A 15,274-nucleotide genomic window follows, 5' to 3' on the forward strand; every position below is an offset into this window, starting at 1 on the left:
GGTTGCTTGGGGAGTTCGAACTGTTTAGCCAAAGAGTGGCTGGTACCGATTTGACGTTTTGGTTGGGAAATATTCAATCTTAATCTTTTTTTTTTGATGTTATGAATACTTGGTGTGTACTAGGGGTGTTTCTATGTTTTTGAAACAGACGGGTTCTGCGGAACCAGAGGGGGGACGAGGGAGTCGCGATTGGAAATAGGAATTTTGGGGTAACTAAATACAGTTTAGACATTTTACTGTTGGGGCTTTTAAGTTAGTCAGTACGACTTGGATCATTATCTTTTGTTACTTAAATAAATGTTTATTTTTTTATGATTCAACTCTCTCATTTTGACCTACCTGTTAGAGTGGAGAGAAATAGGTGAAGAGAGAGAGAGGAGAAGGAGGCGAGAGAGAGAGAGAGGGAGCGAGAGAGAGAGAGAGAGTATCGCTGAGAGAGAGGAGAGAGAGAGAAAGCGAAAGTCCCGGAGCGCTGGTTGCTTGCTTAGAGAGATTGGTTTGTTGTTTGCCTGACGCTCGAGTTACACGTTTACCAACATGAATAATGAAGGTATAACCTAATTACATATATATTATATATTATTATATATATAATAATATATAATATATATGTATATATATGTATATAAGTGAATAAATTTTAAAGGACATTTGTAGCGCGATGAATATATATTATATATATATATATATATATATATATATAGCTTATATATATGATATATATATAATACTATATATCTATATATATATATATGTAATATATATTATCTTAATATTAATATACATCTCCTAATGTAAGTTATGAATGCAATTATAATTGATGGTAATATGATTAATTCACATCAGAACTTGTGTATATGGTATGAAATGTTCGTTCTGTGTTCAGATTTCCCCAAATTAAAGATAACATGTGATAAGTAATCCCACTTTCATTTTGAAGTACGTAAGACACCCAGAGGAAGTGAAAGCTAATAAGCCTTTGAAGAGGTGTATCACACTTTGAGAATGTATAGCCAAAGCTGATTTCGTTATCGGATGTAAATACATCCGCGGTCGGGCCTGTGAAGGGACAAGGGAGCCTTATTCATAGACATATGTGAACGCAGTCAAAGAGGTCTGTACTAGGCTATCCCTATAGAGCTGAGTGTAATATGTTTTGGTTTGAACTAAGAACTAATCGCCCATACGTTATGGGTGAGAGAACCTTATTCATTCGCTTTGAGGAGAGCGGCATGCGTTAAGTCTCTCTCTCTCTCTCAAAATCTGCATGTCTTTATTTTTGTTTTGAAGTAGTTTGATTAATATGTAATATTGTGTACCATTTGAATCTTACACTGTGTGAATTAACTTGCATTAGTTAAATTTAATTTCAAATTAATTATTTCTTTGATTTAATTTAATTAATTTCTGATAAAACTTTGATTATTTTGCTAATAATTAATTCAAGAATTAACAAACTTTGTTGTCATGTAATACAATTTCCTGAATTGTTGAATTTCCACTTATAAATTTTGAATTAGAAAATAAATGTTGTATTTAAGATTATATGAGTATTCCATTGAATCACCAGCATGAATAGTTGTTGTTAGGTAGAAATATAGAGTGATTAATTGTGACGTTTCCCCACAAATAAAACAGAATCAGGGAAATACCTAACATTGAATTTGCACGAGTGATACCCTTAATTAGCTTACCTGACACATATTTAATGAACTCTAGACGTGATGTTTTCTTGACTGTTCAGTTAGAAATAAAGGGATCACTCTGACTCTAGGAGTATTCAGTCGGTTTAGTATTTGTGATGAAGGGTCAGGTATCTGTTCTAGTTAGTGAGATAAGTTAACAACCAGGTAATTGAATGAAACTGTTGCCCTAAGTACAAAGGGTGTCCCAGACCCAGGAAAAATAAAAAAGGGTCTCTTGTATTAGCAAGTACAAAGGGTAAGTGAGTAACCAGTTACTTGCAATTTGGGTTAACAAATATTAAATGGGTCCAGACACAGATCTTTGACTATTTCATGCACCAAGCTTAAATGGTATCCAACCCAGATACTCTCGCCACTTCGTCACAACACTATATATACTATTATAGATAAGAGGAGAGAGAGAAGAGAGAACGAGAGAGAGGAGAGAGAGATAGAGAGAGAGGACGAGAAATATTTCTGTTTGTCAAGCGTAAAGTTATTTTTTATACTCGGAAAGTAACAAAAATAAAGGGTATACTGGTATGCTGACGTTCTCCAAACACTATGATGTCAATAGTTCTGGGTAAAAAATATTTGCTAAAAAATGAAATATTAGATATAAATTGTTTTTAGCACCAGGCAATACGAGCATATTTTGCCATTCCAGTGAAATATAGTTTAATGTTATTTGCGTCAGTTACTGCACTGCTACAGGTCACGAAAAATATCAACTTTTATTCTGAATCTATGTGAAACTGCCTCATTTAAAAGTTTGTTTTACATGAACAACAGTTCGTCAAAAAAATTATATTAATATAAATAAATCCGATTAGTTCGAAAAAATGTATAATTCCAAATAGATATAAATTTAATATAAACGTCTTTCTGAAACATAACCTGGGAAACCAGTTAATGTTTTTTTTTTTTATTTATCAGTGTTAAAAAAAAGAAAATATTATAAAAAAAATATCAGAACTTTCGTTTAAAAATGTACGATTCCAAATGAAATAAAAATATTAATATAATCGTAATAAACAAAAATCTATTATAACCGTCATAAAAAAAATGGTGGACCAGCTAATGCTTTGTCATTTATTACAGTGGTTCCCCGCTGCCCACCCCCCAAAAAAAACATATGAACCAAAAATAGTATTAACCAAAACATTTCAATGCTTCCGTAAAAATCTATAAGTCAAAATGAAAAAAAAAATCTAATATAATCGTCAATATAAAAAAAGGAGGGAGCGCAGTTAATGGACTGGAGACCCAATCAATCAATGGCAGAATGATGCGATTGGCAGCTGTAGTTTAATTGACAAACGCTTCCGGGGGGAGGGGGGTGATTGGAAAGTCCCTCCCCCCCTCCGTAAGTACTGGCGATTCTTGTCATCAGTCCCTCCGAAAGTTTGCTCATTTTGGGCCTCCTACCCTCCCTTCATCTCAGGGAAGTTCTTTTTTTTTACAACAGCATTTTTCTTTTTACAACAGAATTTTTATACTTCATCTAGGGGAAGTTATTTTTTTTACAACAGCATTCTTATACTTTATCTCAAGAAAGTTTTTTTTAACTTCTTGCCAGGGAATTTTTTTTACAGCAGCATTTTTTTTACTTCATTTCAGGGAAGTTTTTCAGAGTATTTCATTTTCATCCAAGGGAAGTTTTTTTTCCCAGCATTTTATTTTACTTCATCTCAGGGAAGTTTTCTTTTTTTTGTTTACAACAGCATTTTTTTTTTACGTCATTTCGGGGAAGTTTTTTTTTACAGCATTTTTTTAAACTTCATATCGGGGAAGTCTTTTTAGCATATTTTTTGCTACTTCATCTCAAGGAACTTTTTATTTTTTTATTTATTTTTACAACAGCATTTTCTTACTTCATCCCGGGGAACTTTCTTTTACGGCATTTTTTACTTCATCTCAGAGAATTTTTTGTTCAGCATTTTTTTATTTCATTTCAGGGAATTTGTTTCAGCTTTTTTTACATTCATCTCAGAGAATTTTTTTAGCATTTTTTTTTTACTTTATCGCGGGGAAGTTTATTTTTACAGCATTTTTTAAGTCATGCAAGGGGAAGTTTTTTTTGTCACAATAGATTTTTTTGGTCATGCTAGGGGGAGAGTGTCTTTATAGCATTCTTTATACTTCACCTCAGGGAAGTATTTTTCAGCATTTTTTACGGCATCTCAGGTAAGCTTTAATTAAAACCCATTATTTTTTACCTCATCTCAGGGAAGTTTTCTTTTTTTAACAGCATCTTTTTCTTTATCTCAGGGTATTTTTTACAGCATTTTTTACTTCATCATAAGGAAGATTTTCTTACAGCATTTTTTTTACCTCATCTTAGGGAAGTTTTTTTTTTTTATTTTTTTATTTTTTAATAGCATCGTCTCTTAATTCTCTTCCTTGATGGCTACGAACTCAACTTCAAGAACCACCACAGGGGGAAACTGACATCTGTGAATTATCAAGATGCAATAAAGAAGTTGGTTTTAAAAGAGTTCATTTACTGGCATATTTTATTTCTGTTTTTCAATAGAATTAAAACTTATAGTTTGTGACATCGATACTTTTCTGAGCCATAATCCGAGACTGTGAAAGATTTCTCACGTGTATGTATGTGTGTGTGTGTGTACATTTATATGCCCCGTTAGAAAGACTGCAAACTGGATGTTAAAAAGTTTTGTGTTATAATAACTCCTAGCTGTGACTTGTATTGCTAAACTCAGGCTTCCTCATTCTGTTTACGAAGAATATTGATTTCGAAAAACGCCTCCAGTTGTTTCCGTATAAATAACTTTTAAGATTCCAACGAAGCTTTTACAAAATGGTCATCATGAAATTTGACTGGAGGGAACAAAAGGTCTCTCATTATCTGGCCAAAATGAATTTGGCACCGACCTATCTTTTGACCTACCTTCACAGAAAGGGTAAATTTGGTCGAAAACTAGAATATGGTATCTGCTGAAGTATATTATAATAATATCTTATTATTACTGCTTGTTCAGTATAAGTTGGTTTATTGTCTATGCATATTGGGCTATTCATTTGTCGAGGCAGATAATGAGTTGCAAAAGAAACTCCCACTCAACTACCAAAGTAAAATAAGCTAGCATATATATCATATATAATCAAGCACAGGACGCTGTCTTGCCAACGTATGTTAGCAACAGGCAAAGGGAAGTTTTATATCCTTTTATAACATTTGCATATAAATACCAGTATTGATGTTCATGTCGTTATTACATTTTTACTGTCCTTAACAAATATTACGGGGAATGACACAGAAAATAAAAAACGGGAATAACGCCATGCAGAAATCCGGAATCGTCTTAAACCTTAACACGACAATGCAATTTGATAAACGGTTCCCATGCAAACAGGTTTATGGTTGGGATTCATTTTCATTTCGCGATTTTATATACATATAAAGAGAGAGAGAGAGGAGAGAGAGAGAGAGAGAGAGAGAGAGAGTGTGGTTGTGTAATCTTGTAAATTGGGCTGTGATGTTTATTTCATAGAGCAATAACGCGCCGACACAGAGAGGGAATAGAGCTGTGTTGAAAGGAATTACGGTCGTTTTATTTCAGGCCGAGTATGTAATTAAAAGCATGGACCGACTCATTAGCATAACCGACCCCCCTCCCGTCTCTCTCTATATCACGTATTTCACATATTCTGTAGTTGGAATATCATAGGGCTATAATGAATTAACCCATTTTGCCACTCTCTCTCTCTCTCTCTCTCTCTCGGCTCTCTCTTCTCTCTCTTTCGCTCTTCGGCACATTAACACGTATGCAAGGTGCAGTGTGTGTGTGTATAATATATATATATATATATATATATATATATATATATATAATATATATATATCTTATGTGTGTGATGTGGTGTGTGTGTGGTTTGTGTGCGTGGTTGTGTGCGTTATGTGTGTGTCAGATGAAAGAGGGCTATAATTAATAATTATTAATATGCATTGTGATGTGCGTGACTTGTTAGAATGGCAGATTCATTGCTTTTAAATTACCACAGAGACAGAGTCCGAAGCGTTGACCTGAGAAAGCTGATAAATCATTTCTGTAGTTATGTGAGTTCACGAGGGCTTGTTCAAGGTGCCTTTGAAAACTGGCTATGACCAGTTTATAGAGGCGTTACCGATGAGTGTGAGTTCGTGTGTACGTGTGCGCCTCTTCAGTTCATAATGGCATCTTTAGCCAAATCTATGGGAGACTTACGGAGAGGTCTGTGCGAGGGAGACAGCTACGGGAGAAAAGGCAGAATGCTGGGATAGCTCTGCGAAAATTTATTTTATTTCAGTGTTAAAGTTCCAGGCTGCAATGCAATGGGCGGTTCTAGTGAGAGGGGATCGAGTGTCCTAGGGACAGTGTCCCATGTGGAGGGGACTATAATATTTTGGAGAGAGATAATTGGTTGGTGTGACTAATTACTGACTGAGACATTTAAATACTGGGGGGTTATCTGAGTGGTTTGTCTGTGAGACTTGAATTATTATCTTTTCATTGTTGATCCTGTAAGAATTTGAATTATTCAACTAATGCTTTACTTGGAATAAATATTATAATTTTTTGTAACTCTGACTCTAATTTGATGACCTGATGAACTGAGAAACTTCAATCTTCCTATGTCCCATTCCAGTGGGTCATCAAATTAGAGAGAGAGAGAGGAGAGAGAGAGAGAGGGCTTTTGCCAGTTATCACCGCTCAGGCTAAACGTATACCAAAATATTAAATAACCCTTCGTTGGTAACAGTTTTGGAGTCAGCGATGGGTAACATATATAATATATATATATATATATATATATATATATATATATATATATATATATATATATATATATAACACATATATATATATATATATATATATATATATATATATACATATATATATATATATATATATATATATATATATATCATATATATGTATATATATATATATATATATATATATATATATATATATATATATATATATATATATATATATATATATATAATATATATATATATATAATATATATATAATGGTACTACACATAAAAATGAAATTAAACCCATTCAATTATAAAAACCATTGCTAGGCTCTGTATAATAGGCCAATGAAGAAAAAAAACTCCCAAAATGACCTCGTCCGTTCAGGATGTAAGCAAATGCCAGTGCATCATATTCAATACAAACTAACATACATCGGTTCCGTGGATCGGAATGCCAACCCGAGCTCCATGAGAAACCAGAGCAAACCGAGGTGTCATCGTTGTTCTCAGACCAAAAGTGAAAGATGATTTGTTCGTTTGTCTAATACCGTTTTCCTTCCTAAGGTCAGATTGTGAACTCTGTTTCATTATTCTCTGACTATCTCTCCTTCACTCGACCCTCTTCAGAAAGCTCCTATCTCGAGATGTTACTTCAACTTGTAATTGGCTAAGAATAATATACGTTAGTTTTACACTGTGACGAACACTTCCTATATTCTTAGAAGTTGGTCCAGGTCACATGGTATATATATATTATATATATATATATATATATATATATATATATATATGATATATATATATATATATATATATATATTATATATATGTACACTAAATACGCTTTCGTATACCTTACACATTTAAAACCAGACGCGATACTTTCTATTCGAGAGTAAACCTGTGGTGAAAATGTTCGTCTCTCCGCTGGGAAAATGTCTCGACATTTTGATGGATTTCCAGGGGAGAATTTGGCCTCAACTTTTCTCTGACCTTTTAATACGTGATGGATTATACCTGATGTCGGCGTACAGGTGACACGCACGTACGCACAAACGCATTTAGGAGCAGATTTAGGCAAAATGGAAAAGCTGTAGGTGGGCGTCGATTGCTTTGAAAACCGCGCTAGATTCGCTACTCGGTGAGTAAGCCTAATACCTGTTTTGTTGTTGTTGCTGCTGTTGTTGTTCTTGTTGGGGGGTAGGAGGAATGGTCTACGGAGGAGCCTAAAATGGTCGGAAAAAGGTGTTTTCGCGTTGAGTTAAAGATACAGGAAATTTTATATTAGATATTTATGATTTATTTGTTAGAATGAAAATGTAAACAATAAATAATGTGCATGCCAAACAGTACAGAAAAATTATTTCTAATAAAGTATTACGTAGGTATTTATATCTAATTCCGTCGTTGTGAAACAAGGCTCTCATTTGACCGTAGATTTTAGCATGTTATCACCTTAAATGTTGAAAGTCAGGAATTTAATGCTTACAACTTACGTTCGAGGGGAAAATCTTACATGCGTCCTGATTAAAGCTGGAGGTCGGATCCCCCCTTGTCATCCTTCTTCGAGAAGTCTTTTCCGAACAGAATGGCCTCAGATCCTCTCTGTATTTCGGGGATGAGGTTGCTGGCCATACACCCTTTGCCAATATCAGTGACCCATTTTACATACATATATATATATATATATATATATATATATATATATATATATATATATATATATATATATATATATATATATATAATATGTATATATTAATATCCAGCCGTTTTGCATAACAGAGAGGGGGCTCCAGAAGAAAGAACGGCATAAGGGCCGTTGTCCAATTCATAAATAACTGGTGAACGGTGGTTGAACCCCTTTATAAAGAACTTCTCCAATATTAGTTGATTTACACGACTACAAAGTTGGCTTAGGAGTAACGGCCCGTGTGTGTGTACGACTTAGCAATGCACGCAATACCATGTCTACACAAGGAACTGCAAGCCTTTGCAAACAAGATATTCTCCACCATCCTCTCTCTTTCCCCTCAACTTGTTTCATAAATCTTCTGAAATTACTTCAGACGCAAATCATCCCCACTCCAAACTTCCGCTTCATTTTCAATCTCCTGCTTTGAGGCAGACAACGCACTCGGAAATTTCAAGAGTTCGCCTTCACTGACGAATATTCGTCGTGAAAACAAAATCTTTTAACAAGATATTCGACTTCTGTGTGTGTTTTTTTAAATTTTTTTTTGGGGTGGGGGCGGGGGGTCAATATTGATGTCTCTTGGCTGCGATCACTTTTACTTACAAACTTTTCGGAATTTTCTAATTGCCTCTGTCTTCCTCTATTCTTGTCTCTTCAGTTCTTTACAGACTGGAATCTCCAAGGTTAGGTCCTAATTTTTTTGATCTTTTTCAAGCCTCGACTTCTATAGAAGATACATTTGATTTTCATGTATCTCCAAACGATCTCTTCCTGTCAAATGAAAAATATGTCGAGTCGTCTTTAAATACAAAGTTTATCAGCTTCCTCCTCCTCCTCTCTCCCTACTCCCCCTCCTCCTTCTTCTTCTTCTACTTTTTCTTCTTCTTCTTCTTCTTCTTCTTCTTCTTCTTCTTCTTCTTCTTCTTCTTCTTTCTCTACAAGCTTGTCCCTATTCGGGGTCACTGTAATGGTTCTTCAACACATTCTTCCATCTCCTTCGGTCCAGTGGTTCGTCTTCGCTCAATCCAACTCCCTCATATCTCCTGCCTAAAATAATTTAATTTCCAATCCTGACTATGCCATCCTACTTAAATCAAAAACGCAGCAAATTTTTCTCTCTTTCAAGTGAGAAGTGTCGAAAGTGATATAAAATATCCTGATAGGGGAACTTCTATGAGGTCTTTATTTGACAGATTTGTACGAAAATCCTTCTGTCTGGCCAATGATCCCATTTTAACTTCTAAATAAAAGTCACGTTCACTCTGTCACAAGATCGCCCAACTTCTTCCATTCTACAGACATCACTTTGGACCATGATCCAGGGAGCTTGCTGGCTACGCGCCACTGTCACTTCCTAGAGTGTTAAACACGTTATTTTTTTATTTATTATTTGTTTTTAACATGGACCAGTGGTATTCAGTAACGGGACCAACGGCTTTACATGACTTCCGAACCACGTCGAGAGTGCAGCTTCTATATCACCAGATTTATGCATCCCTTACCCCTCAATGTTATGGCCGAAAAATCGAACTCACAGCCACCGAAGTGCTACGCCAAAACCATACCGATCACGCCACTGAGGCGCTGTGCTTCGCGCTCCCAAATATTCTCAGTAGAGAGCATCAGCGAAATAACCCTGAGTTCAGTATTCTTGCAGGCCATTATTATTATTATTAATTATCATAGCATTATCATTAATGAAAGCTATTGCTGCATCAGCTGCATTTAACTAGTAAATAGTATAGCCCCGATATAATTCAGCTGCAGTCAATGTCAGTGATATTGTTGCATCAAAATGTACTTAAATCAAATACGGGGTGTATAGTCCGTAGGGTTACATACAGTATTATAGACAATAAATCATTGTGGCCAACGTTTCTCTTGGTATCATCCGAGAATGATCACGTTAAACTGACTACACCCAACTTTGATTTATACCTATAATAGTGTATATAACCCTACGGACTACACACTCCATATTTGATTTACTTACTTTCTATAATAAAATTTAATGCAACAACATCCCTGAAATTGACTCCTCCTGATGAACCCATATCGCGCGATACCTGCCAGTTGCGGTAACAGAGAGAAAGCTCTTACTAGCAAAATAGGAGAAGACTCTTTACACTAAATGCAGTTAATAGCAATATCTTTCAATAATATACCTGTTTGAAACAGGGTCTTTTTAAAGCATTATTATTAAGTGACCCGGAAGAAAGATAATATGAACGGAGATCAGTAAAAAACAAATGCAAGGGGTTGCAGCTACGGGCCGAAGGGACTCCGCACAGACCCTCGAAAGACTGCCATGAATTAGAGGTTGGAGATGAAACGTTATTGTTTGTTTATTTGTTTGTATGGTGTTTTTACGTTGCATGGAACCAGTGGTTATTCAGCAACGGGACCAACGGCTTAACGTGACTTCCGAACCACGTCGAGAGTGCAGCTTCTATCACCAGAAATACGCATCTCTGACCCCCCAATGGAATGCCCGAGAATCAACTAGCAGCCACCGAGGTAGCAGGGCAACACCATACCGACTACGCCACTGAGGCGCTTCGGAACGTTGTTCGATCCATCCAGATATGGAACATTGCGAGGGTGCTTCGAAGATTGCATAAAAATTGAAAAAAAAAAATGGAAAATACAAGTTTTTTCTTTTATTTTTTGATCGAAGAAATCGTGCAAAAGCGACGTTTTCGACCCCCGAAATGGCGCTAGTTTTGGGGAGGCGAACTTTATGACGCTTTTATGCGTTCCGAGAAATTCGCTTTCAAAGTCGGCTTCTTATTGAGTGCTTTCGCCTTTTACAAACGCCGAGGCAATATTCTCAGCTCCCCCCACAAACCCCACCCCTGGGCCATTCTTACTGTGAATCATCCTGTTACTTACGAGGTCCTATTTGGGCTCATACCTTCCTTACATTTTGGTGAATTTATTCATACATTGTTTTTTTTTTTTTTTTTTTTTTTTTTTTGTTTTTTTTTTTTTTTTTTTTTTTACATTTTCCACATTAAGGGTTTTTTTAAATTATACTTTGGTGAATTTATTCGTACATTATATACATATTTTTTACAGGTTCCACATTAAGGGTTTATTTGAAGATTTTATCTTTATTTATTTTTTAATTTTCTACATTAAGGGTTTATTAGAAGATTTTTAACATTTTTAAAAATTTCTACATTAAGGGTTTATTAGAATCATTTTTTTTTTTTTTTTCTTTTTTTTTATATACTTTGGTGACTTTATTCATAAATAACATATTTTTTACATGCTCCACATTAAGGGTTTATTAGAAGTTTTTCTTTTTTGTTTCATAAATGCCAAAACCTATGTACTCACAATCTTTTGAAATCTTAATTTTAATCTGGAATTATATTTTGATCAATATTCCATTTCAACTTCGTAATTTCTAAAACCTATCAAAATGTGACGGAAGCTTTTCTAAACAACTTAAAACTCTGATATTTTCGATTCCAGAACCTTGGTATTATTATTAAAATGAGTTTTTTTTGGCGAGTGCTACGTGCGCTGGAACTCGGCGCTGATGTCTCCTCTACCCTCCTGATCCCTTATCTACCCCGCCCCACCAGGGGCGAACAAACAAGTTTGCAGCATGAAGGTAGATGTCTCCCATATCCTTCCGTTCCCCTACAGGGCGGGAAGACAAAGAGGGGAGGGTGGGGGTGGGTGTGTCATGTCTCCCACCTTGTCACGAGGGGGGGGGGGGCGGGGGGGGCAAACGAGATCCAACCGCAACTCACACAAAAAAGGGTCACAACAGACTCCTGAAAAGTTATTAAACTATTGTTACTTGACGTATAAACGACGTCACATCTGAAAAACATAAGCCAGCTAACTTTACGGGAATATTTCCTTAAAAGGAGAACGATTAAAATCTATTTTCCAAACTAGAACGACTCGATAGGAATCTGGTTGTCTGACAAAATAATATTTATTTCCTTCTGCTCTACTCGTCTATAGCATTTTTTATCCTTTCATGTTGAATAGGATTTTATTAATATTGTTTTGTATTATACATACTTATCCTGTACAAGTCAAAACTGTGTTCTATGCTATTTAATTACTGTTCAGTAGCATTGCTGGCTATTTATTCTGTTCAAGTCAGAATGGCATTGTATGCTATTTATTCTAAGTCAGAATTGCATTGAATACTATTGATTCAGTTTAAGTCAGAATTGCATTTTATGCTATTTATTTTGTAAAAGTCAGAATTGGATTAAATGCTACTTATTCTGTCTAAGTCAGAATTGCATTTTATGCTATATTCTTTGTCTAAGTCAGAATTGCATTTTATGCTATTTAGTCTAAGTCAGAATTGGATTGAATGCTACTTATTCTGTCTAAGTCAGAATTGCATTTTATGCTATTTATTCTGTCCAAGTCAGAATTGTATTTTTATGCTATTTATTGTCTAAGTCAGAATTGCATTTTATGCTATTTATTCTAAGTCATAATTGCACTGAATACTATTCATTTTATTTAAGTCAGTATTGCATTTTATGTTATTTCACATGCAACTGCAATCGTATCTGGTGCCACACGCAGCTAGCTAGCACCGTCACTGGCGCCAGACACAGCTAGCTAACAGCCTCTGGTGCCACAATTAGGTAGCTAACACAGTCTCTGTCGCCCACAAACAGCTAGCTAACAACCTCTGGTGCCACACGCAGCTAGCTAACAGCCTCTGGTGGACCACACGTAGCTAGCTAACAGCCTCTGGTGCCACACGTAGCTAGCTAACAGCCTCTGGTGCCACACGTAGCTAGCTAACAGCCTATGGTGCCGACACGCAGCTAGCTAACAGCCTTTGGTGCCACACGCAGCTAGCTAACAGCCTCTGGTGCCACACGTTGCTGGCTAACAGCCTGTGGTGCCACAGTCAGCTAGCTAACAGCCTCTGGCGCCACACGTTGCTAGCTAACAGCCTCTGGTGCCACACGCAGCTAGCTAACAGCCTCTGGTGCCACACGCAGCTAGCTAACAGTCTCAGGTGCCACACGTAGCTAGCTAACAGCCTCTGGTGCCACACGTAGCTAGCTAACAGTCTCTGGTGCCACAGTTAGCTAGCTAACAGTCTCTGGTGCCACACGTAGCTAGCTAACAGTCTCTGGTGCCACACGCAGCTAGCTAACAGCCTCTGGTGTCACACGCAGCTAGCTAACAGTCTCTGGTGCCACACGTAGCTAGCTAACAGCCTCTGGTGCCACAGTTAGCTAGCTAACAGCCTCTGGTGCCACACGCAGCTAGCTAACACAGTCTCTGGCGCAACATGTAGCTGCCTTATGCCAAGCTATGACCACTCAAAAAATTTCTTCAAAACTTGAGCAATACCATAGCTTTTGTTCCACGGACATCAAAAATACTTATTATTCTACTTTTATTGACCATTATTCGCAACACAGTTCATTTCCTTACTTCACACATCCAGTCTTTTATTATCAAACTTTGGACACTTCTAATCTCTGAAGTCTTTGAACTTCTAACAAAGACCTTTTGACTTGTTCTTCAAGGACCTATAAGCTCACATAAGAAATTAAACTCTTAGAACTCGTGGAACTCAAAAACGTATTTCTCTCTTCAACACTTGTTCTGATTATATTCGAATTTCTGCTAAATGGAGAAAAGTTTCAATGACATATGATTATTTATCATTATTCTTTTTTACTAATTCTCCCAGGCCTTGTCACCTGGTATGGGGATCACACGACATTAACAAAGCCTACTTCAATCCAATTACGACCCAGTGGCAACATTAAAGCCCACGATGACTGGTGATTGCACTGCTAATTGGTTCTTGTAACGAATCTGACTGCTTAAGTAATTACTGCTAATTACAAGCGGTAACAAGGGGGACGAGACTGTAATTGGAGTTCGCAACAGGGCAGTTCTGTTACTCATACCAAGAGTTGCATTAACAAGTCTTTTTTTATATTCCATATAACAAGTGTTGTCAAGCAGTTCGTGTGTTGCCGAGTGCTTGTTGTCAAGCGCTATTTTTTTTCCGCCCATGTAGGAATTATTGATCCTGCTGCCCAAATCCCAGCTTTGTGACTCTCTCTCTCTCTCTCTCTCTCTCTCTCTCTCTCTCTCCAAGCTTTGGTCGGACGTGTTCTCTGTCCCTAACTGTTTTAGACAGCATAAAGTCAAACAGGAATATCCTTAGCCGAATGTTGCTGACTTCAAAGTCGAGAGAAATCACAAAAGGAGATCTGATACGGCTGAAGACGCCTTTAAAGAATAAGATATGCCCAGACTAGAATCATTCTTCAAACAGTCCTTCTATATTTAAAAAAAATCTCTTCTGACAATTCTAAAAAGAAAAAAATAAATCTTCAAACAGTCCTTGTATATCTTAAAATAAAATCTCTGACAGTTCTAAAAAAAAAAAAAAGGAAAAATTTAAAAAGGAATTTGTATTTTTCCTACGATACAGACGAATGCTTTCATAAATGGAGTTACTAGCGCAAACCACGCTTCGGCTGTCTTGACTCGGTAACAAAATCCTATCGCTTAGGCCTATAAGGCCTAGCACGTCATAACTTTTTTTCTGACAAAAAACATTATACGAGTATATTATCTGTTGCCCTGCACTTTTTTTTGCAATTGCAAGCAGTTTTAGCGTTTATGAAAGCAATCCTGCAAATTCTAGGGATTCCATAAGTGTCCTCCAGTCTTTGGAAATTTAGTACAAATCACCCACTCACTGTTGATGCAAACTTAGAATGGTAAAAATTCATCAAGTCTTCGTAGCAAAGGAATTACTTTTAGACAATTGCCTGATACACTGATGAGAGCAACATGGTCGTTATAACCTTTACAAGTTCACATTCATTGATACCAAATGGAAAATGAAGGAAGCTTGGCATATCATATTTTGTATTATAAACTGAAGGGCAAAGTAGATGATTAAAGATTAACTAGCTAGTGGTCAAACTTGACCAAAAAATAACTTGCTAGTGGTCAAACTTGACCAAAAAGAAAAAAAAACCAAAAAAATAACTTGCTAGGGGTCAAACTTGACCACAAAAAATAACTTGCTAGTGGTCAAACTTGACCAAAAAATAACTTGCTAGTGGTCAAACTTGACAAAAAA

This window comes from Macrobrachium nipponense, chromosome 38 (genome assembly GCF_015104395.2).
Source record: "Macrobrachium nipponense isolate FS-2020 chromosome 38, ASM1510439v2, whole genome shotgun sequence".
In the NCBI taxonomy this organism is placed as follows: domain Eukaryota; kingdom Metazoa; phylum Arthropoda; class Malacostraca; order Decapoda; family Palaemonidae; genus Macrobrachium; species Macrobrachium nipponense.